The following is an 11822-nucleotide window of genomic DNA, read 5'->3' on the forward strand; positions in this document are numbered from 1 at the left end:
AGAAACCATTTGATAAAATCCAACACCCTTTCATGATAAAAATCCTTAACAAATTAGACACAGAAGGAATACATCTGAAAATTATAAAAGCCATATATGACAAACCCACAGTTAACACCATACTGAATAGAGAAGAATTGAAAACATTCTCCCTAAGACTCAGAATGAGACAAGGGTGCCCACAGTCACCACTTCTATTCAACATAGTACTTGAAGTCCTAGCCAGAGCAATAAGGCAAGATAAAGAAATAACAGGCATCTAAATTGGGAAAGAGAAGGTTAAATTATCCTTGTTTGCTGATGATATGATCTTGTAGCGAGAAAACCCTAAAGATTTCATCAAAAGTTCCTAAAATTGGTAAATAAATTCAGCAAAGTCTCAGGTTACAAAATCAGTGCATACAAATTAGTAGCATTTCTGTATACTAATAACAGTCAAGCTGAGAATCAAATTAAGAGCTCTATACCATTTATAATAGCTGCAAAGAAAATAAAATATCTAAGAATGTACTTAATCAAGGAAGTGAAAGATCTCTACAAGGGGAAGTACAAAACACTGATGAAAGAAATCATAGATGACACAAACAAATAGAAACACATCCCATGCTCATGAATTAGAAGAATCAACATTATTAAAATGTTCATACAATGTAAAGTGATTTATAGATTCAATGCAATTTCCATCAAAATATCAATATCATATTCATAGATCTAGAAAAAATAATACTAAGCTTCATATGAAATAAAAAAAATAGCCCAAATAGTCAAAGCAATCCTAAGCAAAAAGAACAAATCAGGAGGCATCACATTATCTGGCTTCAAATTGTATCACAAGGCCATAGTAACCAAAACAGTAGGGTACTCGTATAAAAGTAGAGATAGACCAATGAAATAGAATAGAGAACCCAGAAATAAAACCATATAGGTGTGAACAACAGATTTTCAGTAAAGCAGACAAAAGCATACACTGGGGAAAGGATGCCTTATTCAATAAGTGGTGCTGAGAAAATTGGATAGCCACATGCAGAAGCATGAAATAGGATCCTTATCTCTTGCCATATGCAAAAATTAATTCAAGATGGATTAAAGACTTAAATCTAAGGAATGAAATAAACTATAAAAATTCTAGAAGAAAATGTAGGTAAAACTCTTCTAGACATTTGCCTAGGCAAAGAATTTATGACTAAGATCCCAAAGGTAAATATAGCAACAACAAAAATAAATAAATGGGACTTAATTAAGTTAAAACATTTCTGCAAAGCAAAGGAAACAATCAATAGAGTAAACAGATAATTACAGAATGTGAGAGAATATTTGTAAACATACATCTGACAAAAGGCTCAAACAAATCAGCAACAAAAAAACAAATAATCCCATCAAAAAGTGGGAAAAAGATATGAACAGAGTTTTTTCAAAAGAAGATAGACAAATGGCCAAGAAACATATTTTTAAAATGCTCAACACCACTAATCATCAGGGAAATGCAAATTAAAATCACAAGGAGATAGCACCTTACCCTTGTCAGATTGGTCATTATTAAACAGTCAAAAACAATAGATGCTGACATGGATGCAGTGAAAAAGGAACACTTATTCACTTTTGGTGGGATGGAAAATTAATACAATCTCTATGGAAAACAGTATGGAGATTTCTCAAAGAAATAAAAGTAGACTTATGATTCAATCCAGTAATCCCACTACTGGGTATTTACTAAAAGGAAAAGAAGTAATTTTATTTAAAAAGACACCTGCACTTGAATATTTATTACAACACAATTCACAATTGCAAAGATATGGAAACAACCTAAGAGCCCATCAATTGATGAATAAAGAAAATGTGAGATATATACACACACACACACACACACACATATATACATTATGGTGTAGTACTCAACCATAAAAAGGAATGAAATGATGTCATTTGCAATAGCTTGGATGGAAATGGAGACCATTATCTTGAGTGAAGTATCTCAGGAATGGAAAAACATACACCATATGTTCTCAATAATCAGTGGGGGCTAAAGGATGGGTACACTCAGGCACAAAAAGGTGTTAAGGATATTGGAAATCAAGAAGGGGGAATAGTGGAAGACGAGTGAGGGATAAAATCTTACCTATCAGGTATAAAGAACACTATTCTGGTGACAAGTACTCTAAAAGCCCTGACTTCTGCATTATACAATTCACCCATGTAACAAAAACATTTGTACCCCTTAATATTTGAAATTGAGAAAAGAACAAGAAGAGCCTTCCCTAAAACTATATGACATGGTCTAGGCAATAATTTTTTAGATTTGGCCCCAAAAGCTCTGATAACAAAAACAAAAATAGACAAATAGGATTATATTGAACTAAAAGGCCTCTCTGCACAGCAGAGAAAACAATTACCAAAGTGAAAAGGCAACTAATGGAATGGGAGAAAATATTTACAAGTCATGCAACTAATAAGAGGTTAATATCCAAAATATAAGTGTATGAGTTTGTTTTCCATTGCTATAAAAGAAATACCTGAGACTAAATAATTTATGAAGAAAATGGCTTATTTGGCTCACGGTTCTGTAGGCTGTACAAGGTGTTAGTATCTGCTTCTGGTGAGGGCTTCAGGGAGCTTCCAATCAAGGTGGAAGGTGAAGGGAGAGCAAGTATGTCACATGGTGAGAGTAGGAGCAAGAGAGAGAGGAGGAGGTGCCAGGTTCTTTTAAACAACCAGCTCTCAGCATGAGCTATTTAAGTAAAAACTCACTCATTACTATGGGAAGGGCACCAAACCATTCATGAGGGATCTGCCCCTGTGACCCAAACTCCTCCCAACAGGCCCCACATTCAATACTGGGGATCAAATTTCAACATGAGATTTGGAGAGGCCAAACATCCAAACCATATCAATAAGGAACTCAACAGCAATAAAACAAATAACACAATTAAAAAACGGGCAAAGGACCTGAACACACATTGCTCAAAAGAAGACATTCAAGTGGCCAACAGATACCTATAAATGCTCAACATCACTAATCATTAGGGAAATGCAAGTTAAAACCACAATGAGATATTATTACCTCATGCCTGTCAGAATGGCTATTACCAAAAAGATGAAATATAACAATGTTGGTGAGGATGGGAAGAAAAGGGAACCCTAGTACACTGTTGGTGGGAATGTAAATTAATGCAGTCATTATGGAAAACAGTAAGGAGTTTCCTCAAGAAACTAAAAATAGAATTACTATGTGATCCAGTAATCCCCCATGTGGATATATATCCAAAGGATTTGAAATCAGTCTGTCAAAGAGATATCTGCACTCCCATGTTTATTGCAGCATTATTCACAATAGCCAAGCTATGCAATCACCCTAAGTATCCATCAACTGATGAATGATAAAGAAAATGTGGTATAGGCCGGGCGTGGTGGCTCACGCCTGTAATCCTAGCACTCTGGGAGGCATAGGCGGGTGGATTGCTCGAGGTCAGGAGTTCGAAACCAGCCTGAGCAAGAGTAGAGACCCTGTCTCTACTATAAATAGAAAAAAATTAATTGGCCAACTAATATATAGAAAAAATCAGCCGGGCATGGTGGCGCATGCCTGTAGTCCCAGCTTCTCAGAAGGCTGAGGCAGCAGGATTGCTTGAGCCCAGGAGTTTGAGGTTGCTGTGAGCTAGGCTGACGCCACGGCACTCACTCTAGCCTGGGCAACAGAGTGAGACTCTGTCTCAAAAAAAAAAAAAAGAAAAGAAAATGTGGTATACATACACAAAGGAATACCAGTCAGCCTTGAAAATGAGGGAAATTATGTTATTTATGACAACATGGATAAACCTGAAGGACATTATGCTGAGTTTGAAATAAGCCTGGGACAGGCAGACAAATACAGCATGATCTCACTTATCCATGGAAGCTAAAAAATATTGAACACATGAAAGCAAAAAGTAGAATGGTGCTTACCAGAGGCTGAGAGATAGGGGGAATGGGAAGCTGTTGATCAAAGGATACAACATTTTAGTTAGACAGAAGGAATAAATAATAAGTATTTGAGGTGATAGATATGTTAATGAGCTTGATTCAATCATTCCACATTGTATACATGTATCATAACATAGATTTGTACCTCATAAATACATACAATTATAACTCGTTAGCATCCAATTTTTTGAAAAAGAAAAAAAAATCTTCCTTGAGCAGCCTGTGTAGTATAGCACCTTCCTATTCCCCTTACCCTGTTTTAATTTCCCATAAAGTACAGACCTAAAGGAACTGAGGGTTCACTCCATATGAATATCTGTTAATAAATGAAAGGGCATTTCAGATTGAAAAAATACAAAAGAAAACATGAAAGGCCACAGAGATGGCTGTGGAGGACAGTTGTGGAGGAGCTGAGACTAGACAGGGGAGCTTCTGACTCTTAGTCCAGTTTCTTCTGTCTTAAACACATCATTTTTTAGATTTGCTTTTTGTTTTTTTTTTCTTTGAGACAGGGCCTTGCTCTGTTGCCCAGGTAGCCTCTCAAGTAGCTAGGATTACAGGTGCATGCCATCACACCCAGCTAATTTTTAAAATTTTTGTAGAGACGGGATCTTGCTATGTTCCCAGGCTGGTATCAAACTTGTGACCTCAAGCGATCCTCCTGCTTTGGCCTCTCAAAGCACTAGAATTATAGGCATAAGCCTCTGCACCAGCCCAAACACATCCTTTTCCCATCAATTAATACTTTGCAAATTTCCTATTAGAACCTAGGCAGTACTTATCAAACTGTAATGTGCACATGAATTACCTGGAGATCTTGTTAAATGCAGAGTCTCAGTAGGTCTAGGGTGGGTGGGAAATTCTGCATTTCTAACAAGATCCCAGATGTTGTTCAATATTGTCAGTAAATGGGTCACTTTTTTTCCCAGTTCTGACACCTTTTTAATAGAAATCACTGTTTTTAGGAAACAAATAGCACTTTTGTAATTTTTTTTACAATGTTTCTTATCTTGATCTTAATTTTAAGTAACACTAGGAAGACCTCAATATCGTTTATTTCCCTTTTTAATTTAAAAAAAAGTTGTTGTTGTTTTCCCCAGATACAAAGATTTTTGCCCTTGCATAAAAAAACAGTGCCCGAACGATGACACAAGGACTCACAAAGACTCACTGGACCACACTGACATTATGATTCCTATTCTACCATGCAAGGTCCTTAATTGGACTGTCAGCCTGAAAAACAGCTTTTTTATTCCTTATTTTAGTTTTTGTTACCAAGAAAGTAAAATAAACAATAAAATAAAACTTTTTTTAAAAGAAAAGAACAAAAACAAAAATAAAAGAGAAAAGAAATGTCTCCATTCATTTCACACACACCTGGGTCGAGTGCTGCTTCGCTTAGGATCTTCTCTTCTTATAAATATAGAAAAGGGATGGAGCTTGTTTTCAAGTAAAATCACTGATCCACCTGTTTCCCTTCCAGGACACACATGGCCTTCTTCCCTGACTTGGGCACTGGCCAGGGCCTGGCTCTGCTTGTTCTTGGAGAGGAGACACAAGGGGATCACCACGGGATGCGATTCACCAAGCAGAGAGGGAAGGGGACTCAGGAGTGGTGGGGATCCCCGCGTGGGGAACGGAGCACGTGGGGAGAACTATGGGCTGTTCTAGGCGTCCGCCTCCCTCGCTCTAGCCCCCTCGGGACAATATTAAATACTGCTTGGTCACTCCACCTTCCCACCCCATCCCTCCCAGCCACTCCCCTTCCCTCTTCTCAGCACTGGAGTAGGTTAAATCTCAATTTCCTTTTTTTGGTTTTATAGTAGTGAAAGTTTAGAAACAGGAAAGGCCACACACTGTTTGGACTCATCTTCTCTACCTAAGCAAACGGCTCTCAAATAAGGGTCTGAAACCTGCTCTCCTCCCTCTCCCCATCTCTGCTCCCCACCCAAGGAAACAAAAGCAAACCAATCGTGGCTGTGGAGGCTGCTGCAGGCACACGCTGGTGTATAATAGAGAGAGTAAATATATTATTTCACTTGGCATGGTGCTGGCAAAGAACCTCCAGCTGGCACTATTTCATGTAACATGGTCCAATCTTTGCATGTACACACAGAATAAGAAGGATCAATTGGCAAACTCTGGTGCCACCTGGCACAAGCATCTTCTCTCTCTCTGGAACCAAAGAACCAAAAGAATTCTGCACTTTCCAGAAGAAATCCGGCTTTGCTTTTCTAGAGTCTTCAGTGTTTTGCTCTCCTTGCCGCTGGGATCCCGTGGCTTCTAGAGGGGCTCTGTTATTTAGTCTCTTCCCCCTGGTTACAGTTCACTGTGCAGCTCTGGGAGGAGGGGGAAGGGGCCGGTGTGGAGGTGGCGGCGTTGGCAGGGGGGGTGCAGTCCGGGCCATTGGAGATGGCCCCCACAGTGGCCTCATAGGCTACAGGTTTGGAGAGGTCAATTCCGTGGATGAGGCGAATCAGCTGTTTTACCTTCTCCAGGGAGTGTGCATCTCCTGCCGGGCCAGGATGGTGTTCTTCATTTCCATGCATTTACTTATAGAAGTGCTGAGCTGTTTCACCTTTTGCTCTAGTTGTTCTCGTTCTTGTTTTAAATCTGAACTCCATTTAAGTAACTTCTGTTTCTCTTCTTCTTTTGCTGCTTTGTAGGCAATAGGAATGAACAATTGCTAAAGTTCCAGGCCATGGAATTGCTTCTTCCTTCTTCAGCATCTGGTCCTGACATCTGGAACAGATCCACATGCCCCTGGGAATCGCTTTCAGAGGAGGGTCTAAGCAGTCCAGATGATACACACGGGAACACGTGTCACACATCAGCAACTGGCCACTTTTTCTGCAAACGCTGCAAAAATCCTCGTGGATATCACCGTCTGTGGAGGTGGGGCTGGGCAGGGACACAGGCTGAACAGGTGCAGAAACGGGTCACTTTTGGCAAGAATCTAGAAGTTCCTAGATGGCTAAAACCTCAAACTCCAGCTGTGTTGCCTCTCATGGGCCAATTATTTGTTCTGCCATCAAAAGTCTACCAAGAAAAATTCCCTCCAATTTCTATTGCTTTTCTATCCTCAGAGCCAGGGCCAACCTTACATGTGTGGTACCAACCTCCACCTTCTTCCTTTCTACCTTCCCCGTTGCTTCTTGGATTTCTTCACCACTTCCACTTCCAAGTCTGCTCTTCCTTTTCAAGGTCTATCTCCTCTGCTCATGGCACAGGCAGAAAGGATTGCCCTGCCTAAGGCCATTCTTGGAAAACAGACCTAGGCAGCCATTTTATACTATGGGAATCTGTACTTTCTAGCCACATGGGGTTCAACTAGGGATAATCATTTAACCCAAAATAGTTCATTATAGGCAGATGACTTGGGCCAATTATATTTATTCTCTTAAAATTTTGAACTAATACACTCAGAAACCAAGGTGGGTTGGTATTGAGCCCTGGAATTCTGAAATCATATGGAGTCAGGGCTGAAGTTAAAAAAAATTTAAGCCATGTATTAATATAAGCCAAGTTGCAAGGAGCCAGAAGTTATGACTAAGCAAAGAAAACAAGAGAACAGGAGAGAGGAATACTTAAACAGCATGAAAATAACCCTGGGAGAGAGGTGGATCATAACTAGAAGCTCATTCCCAGGTCCATACAGATGACATGCCAAGATCAAGCAAAAACTCCCATGTTGTGGACTAACTTTAGATCATCATTCCCAAAGAACCATGGGGAGTGGGAGTGAGAATGGGGCATAGACAACATCTGCATCTCAAATTCGTCTGTAGTCACTTCAAAGACTTAAAAAAAAAAAAAAATCTCACCTGGAGTGATCCATCTAAGCTGAGGCCTGCCCAGGTCAGTCCTTTCTTCTGTGACTCCACATCTCTTGCACAATAATGTCTGAACACTGTGAAGTATACGTTGTCTCCTGTGACCTGAAGTCCCTTGAGTTGATTCTTCTGCTGCATTTTCTCCTCCCCTAGTCTCTTATTTGGCATCCTCAAAACTGAATGCTGGTACTTCCTCCATAGACATCTCTCTCCTTTCCTCATCCCCTTGCTGGGCTCTCCCTTCCAGGAACTTTAAGACTAAGTAGAATGGGATAAGCAACATTCATTCAATATACGCTGAGTGTTTACTTATTCTTTAAGACACATCTCAGGAATTACTTTCTAAAATCCATCACTGACACCACCTCTAAGGGTTCTCTCTCTAGGATACAATGGTACAAATATCCAGATCATTTCTCTCTCATTGCATTTATCATGCAGAGGTATTTATCTGTTTACTATGTTTGACTCCACCATTAGAACGTAAATCCACACGATAAGGGTTTTCCTCCTTAATTTTCCTTTGTAGTTAGAACAGTGCTTGTCAAAATGAAATTGTTTCATATATATTTGTGGAATGATTGAGGAAACATATACTAAAGAAACTATGATTTTTAAATTGTGTAACAGTACTAGAAGAATCTCTGTTGAGGTCTGTATGACACAATCTTACAAAAATACAACGCATAATGGTTTGTCGTGACTATTATACCCTAAATCGCATAGAGAAATGAGCCTCAGGTTTCTTCTTTTAATTAAAAATTGGGCATTGCTACCTACGTCATCCCTTTCACAGTCCCTCTTTAACTGTCCCACAATGACCCTGTGCAGCAGGATCCTTCCTTACCATGAAGGTGAAGCCTCGCACAGCTCTGTAAGGTGATACAGCTTGCTGAGGGTACTCAGGTTGGTAACAGAGGAATTGAGATTCGAATCTGAGATTAGAGTTTGATTGTTACAAAAGATAATCATCATCTAGGGATCAATTTTATTGGCTTCAAACGCTAAGCTGGATACTCAGGAGAAAAAAAAAAATGTCTGGGCTCTACCCAACAGAGCAGAATCTGAGGAGGAAAGAGCCAGGGGAAGGGGAGAGAGTTGATGCCACTCTGCCATGCCACCCTTTTCTCCTGGTTCCCTGTAGCTCCCTGCTGTGCACCAGGAAGGAATAGAAAGATGCTTCAATTATCGCATAAAGTGTTTCTGTTCAAATACTTTCAAATTCATATTAATAAATGTTGACGGATACCTCAATCCAAAACCTTAGGTTAGGTGTTGTGGGAAACAAAAAAATTGAGTGGGACATTTTCTGACTTCCAGGACCTCGATATTTAATGAAGGTGGTAGATAACTAGTTGCACAAAAAGAATATCATATGGTAAGTATTATTCATACATTCATATATAAATTCACTTATTCAATAAATATTTACTGAGTGCCCACTCTGTTTCAGGCAATGTTGTAGGTACTGAGGATATAGTATTAGAAAGATAGTTTGTGCTCTTGTGGTACTTCTATTTTATTGAAGAAGAAAGACAAGCAATTAAATAATAAATAAATAAGACAATTTAAAATGCTGTATATGTCATAAAACATAAATTTTTATATATGCTAAAAATAATTGAAAAATATATAATTATCTCAATATGTACAGTAAAAGCATTTGACAGAGTTAATATCTTTTCATGATCAAAATGCTCAGCACTCTAGAAATAGAAGGGAACCTCCTCAACTCAATAAAGGACATCTATAGGTAACACCATATTTAATGGTAAAAGACTAATACTTTTCCCTCTAAGATTGGGAATGAAGTGAGGATGTCTTATCTCACCAGTTCTAGCCAGTATTGTCTTGAATGTTTTTACCTGTAGAATAAGGAAGAAAAAATATATGAGGCATGCAGATTGGAAAAAAAGAAGTAAAACTATGTTTATTCCCAGAAGGCATGGTCTTCTATGTAGAAAATCTCAATGAATTTACCAAAAAAAGAAAAAAAGCTACTAAAATTAATGAGTTTGTCAAGGTAGCAGAATATAAGACTAATATCCAAAAATCAAATGTATTTTTCTATACTGACAAGGAACATTTAGTTAATGAAAGGAAAAGTACAATTTACAATGACATTACAAAAACACCATTAAATACCTAGGGAGAAATTTAACAAAATGTGTGGAGGATTTGTACCCAGAAAACTACCAAAACAATGATGGGAAAAATTAAAGAAGACTCAATTAAATATCATGACCATGGTAGAAAACTCAATATTATTTAGATATAAATTCTCCCCTAACAGATCTATAGATTCAATGCAATTCCAATCCAAATACCTGCAGTGTTTTTTTTGTGCAAATTAACAAGCAGATTATAAAATGTATATGGAAATATAAATTACCTAGAATATGCAAAGTAATTTGAAAAGAACAAAAGTGGAAGACTTATATTACTTGATTTTATGACTTACACTAAATTGACATTAATCAAGACAATTGTCATGGCCATCAAAATGGAAATGTAGAACAATGACAAAATACAGAGTCTAAAAATAGAACTACACATACATAATTAATTGATTTTGAACAAAGATGCCAATGCAATTTAATGGGTAAAGGATAATCTTTTTTGAAAAATGGTGCTGGAATAATTAGACTTAGGTTTACTCTAAATCTTAGCTATTGTGAATAGTGTTGCAATAAACATGGGAGTGCAGATATCTTTTTGTATACTGTCTTACCCTCCTTTGAATATATACTCAGCTGTGGGATTGCTGGGTCATATGGTAGTTCTATTTTTAGTTTTGAGGAACCTCCAAACCATTCTTCATAGTGGTTTTACTAATTTACATTCCCACCAACAGGGTACAAGAGGTTTCCTTTCTGCACATCCTTGCCAGCATTCATTATTGCCTGTCTTTTTGATAAAAGCCATTTTAACAAGTGTGATATGTTATCTCATTATAGGTTTTATTTGCATTTCTCTGATGACTAATGATGTTTAGCATGTTTTCATATACCTGTTGACTATTTGTATGTCTTTTGAGAAATATCTATTCAGATCTTTTGCCTATTTTAATTGGATAATTTGATTTTTTCCTATTGAGATGTTGGAGCTCCTTATAGATTCCAGTTGTTCTAGTTGTCAATCTCTTGTCAGATAGGTAGTTTGCACATATTTTTTCCCATCCTGTGGGGCGTCTCTTCACTCTGTTGATTATTTCTTTTGTTTCACAGAAGGTTTTTAGCTTTGTTGAAATTGGTGTTTGTGTGGAGGGACAATTGCTGGAGATTTCTATTCAGCTATCTTGCTCTGCCTCCCCTTCCAAATAATACATTTCTGAATAACCCATAGATCAAAGTAGACATCAAAATGGAAATTACAAAGTATTTTAAGCTAAATAACAAGGAAAGCACATTTCAAAATTTGTGGAATGCCACTAAAGCATACGTAGAGGACTAAACTACCTTTAGTCTAGTTTAGAGGACTAAACTAGACTAAAGAAAGGTCTCAGTAATAATCTCAGTTTACACCTAAGAAACTAGAAGAAAAGGAAAATTAATCCCAAAGTGAGTGGAAGTGCCCCATTTGTCCAATTTTGCTTTGGTTGTCTGTGTTTTGTGGGTATTACTCAAGAAGTCCTTGCCCAGACCGATGTTCTGAAGTGTTTCCCCAATGTTTCCTTTCAGTAGTTTTATACTTTCAGGCCTTAGATTTAAGTTAATTCATTTTGATTTGATTTTTGTATTTGGTGAGAGATAAAGGCCAAGTTTGATCCTTCTGCATAGGGCAATCCAGTTTCCCCAGAACTATTTATTAAAGAGACTATCCTTTCTCCACTATGTTCTTGGCACCTTTGTTGAAGATCAGTTTGCTAAAGATGTGTCGATTTATTTCTGGGTTCTCTATTCTGTTCCATTGGTCTATGTCACTGTTTTTGCAGCAGTACCATGCTATTTTGGTTACTATAGCTCTGTAATATAATTTGAAGTCAGGTAATGTGATTTCGGCAGTTTTGTTCTTTTTGCTCAAGATAGTTTT

The 11822-nt window shown here is 37.8% G+C and overlaps 1 pseudogene; it reads right to left on the bottom strand.

Moving 5' to 3' along the window:
* Positions 1-6034: 6034 nt before the first annotated feature.
* On the bottom strand, positions 6035-7958 carry LOC142869986 (PHD finger protein 21A pseudogene; annotated as a pseudogene).
* Between the last annotated feature and the right edge of the window lie 3864 nt (positions 7959-11822).

The sequence above is a fragment of the Microcebus murinus genome, chromosome 1 (assembly GCF_040939455.1).
Source record: "Microcebus murinus isolate Inina chromosome 1, M.murinus_Inina_mat1.0, whole genome shotgun sequence".
In the NCBI taxonomy this organism is placed as follows: domain Eukaryota; kingdom Metazoa; phylum Chordata; class Mammalia; order Primates; family Cheirogaleidae; genus Microcebus; species Microcebus murinus.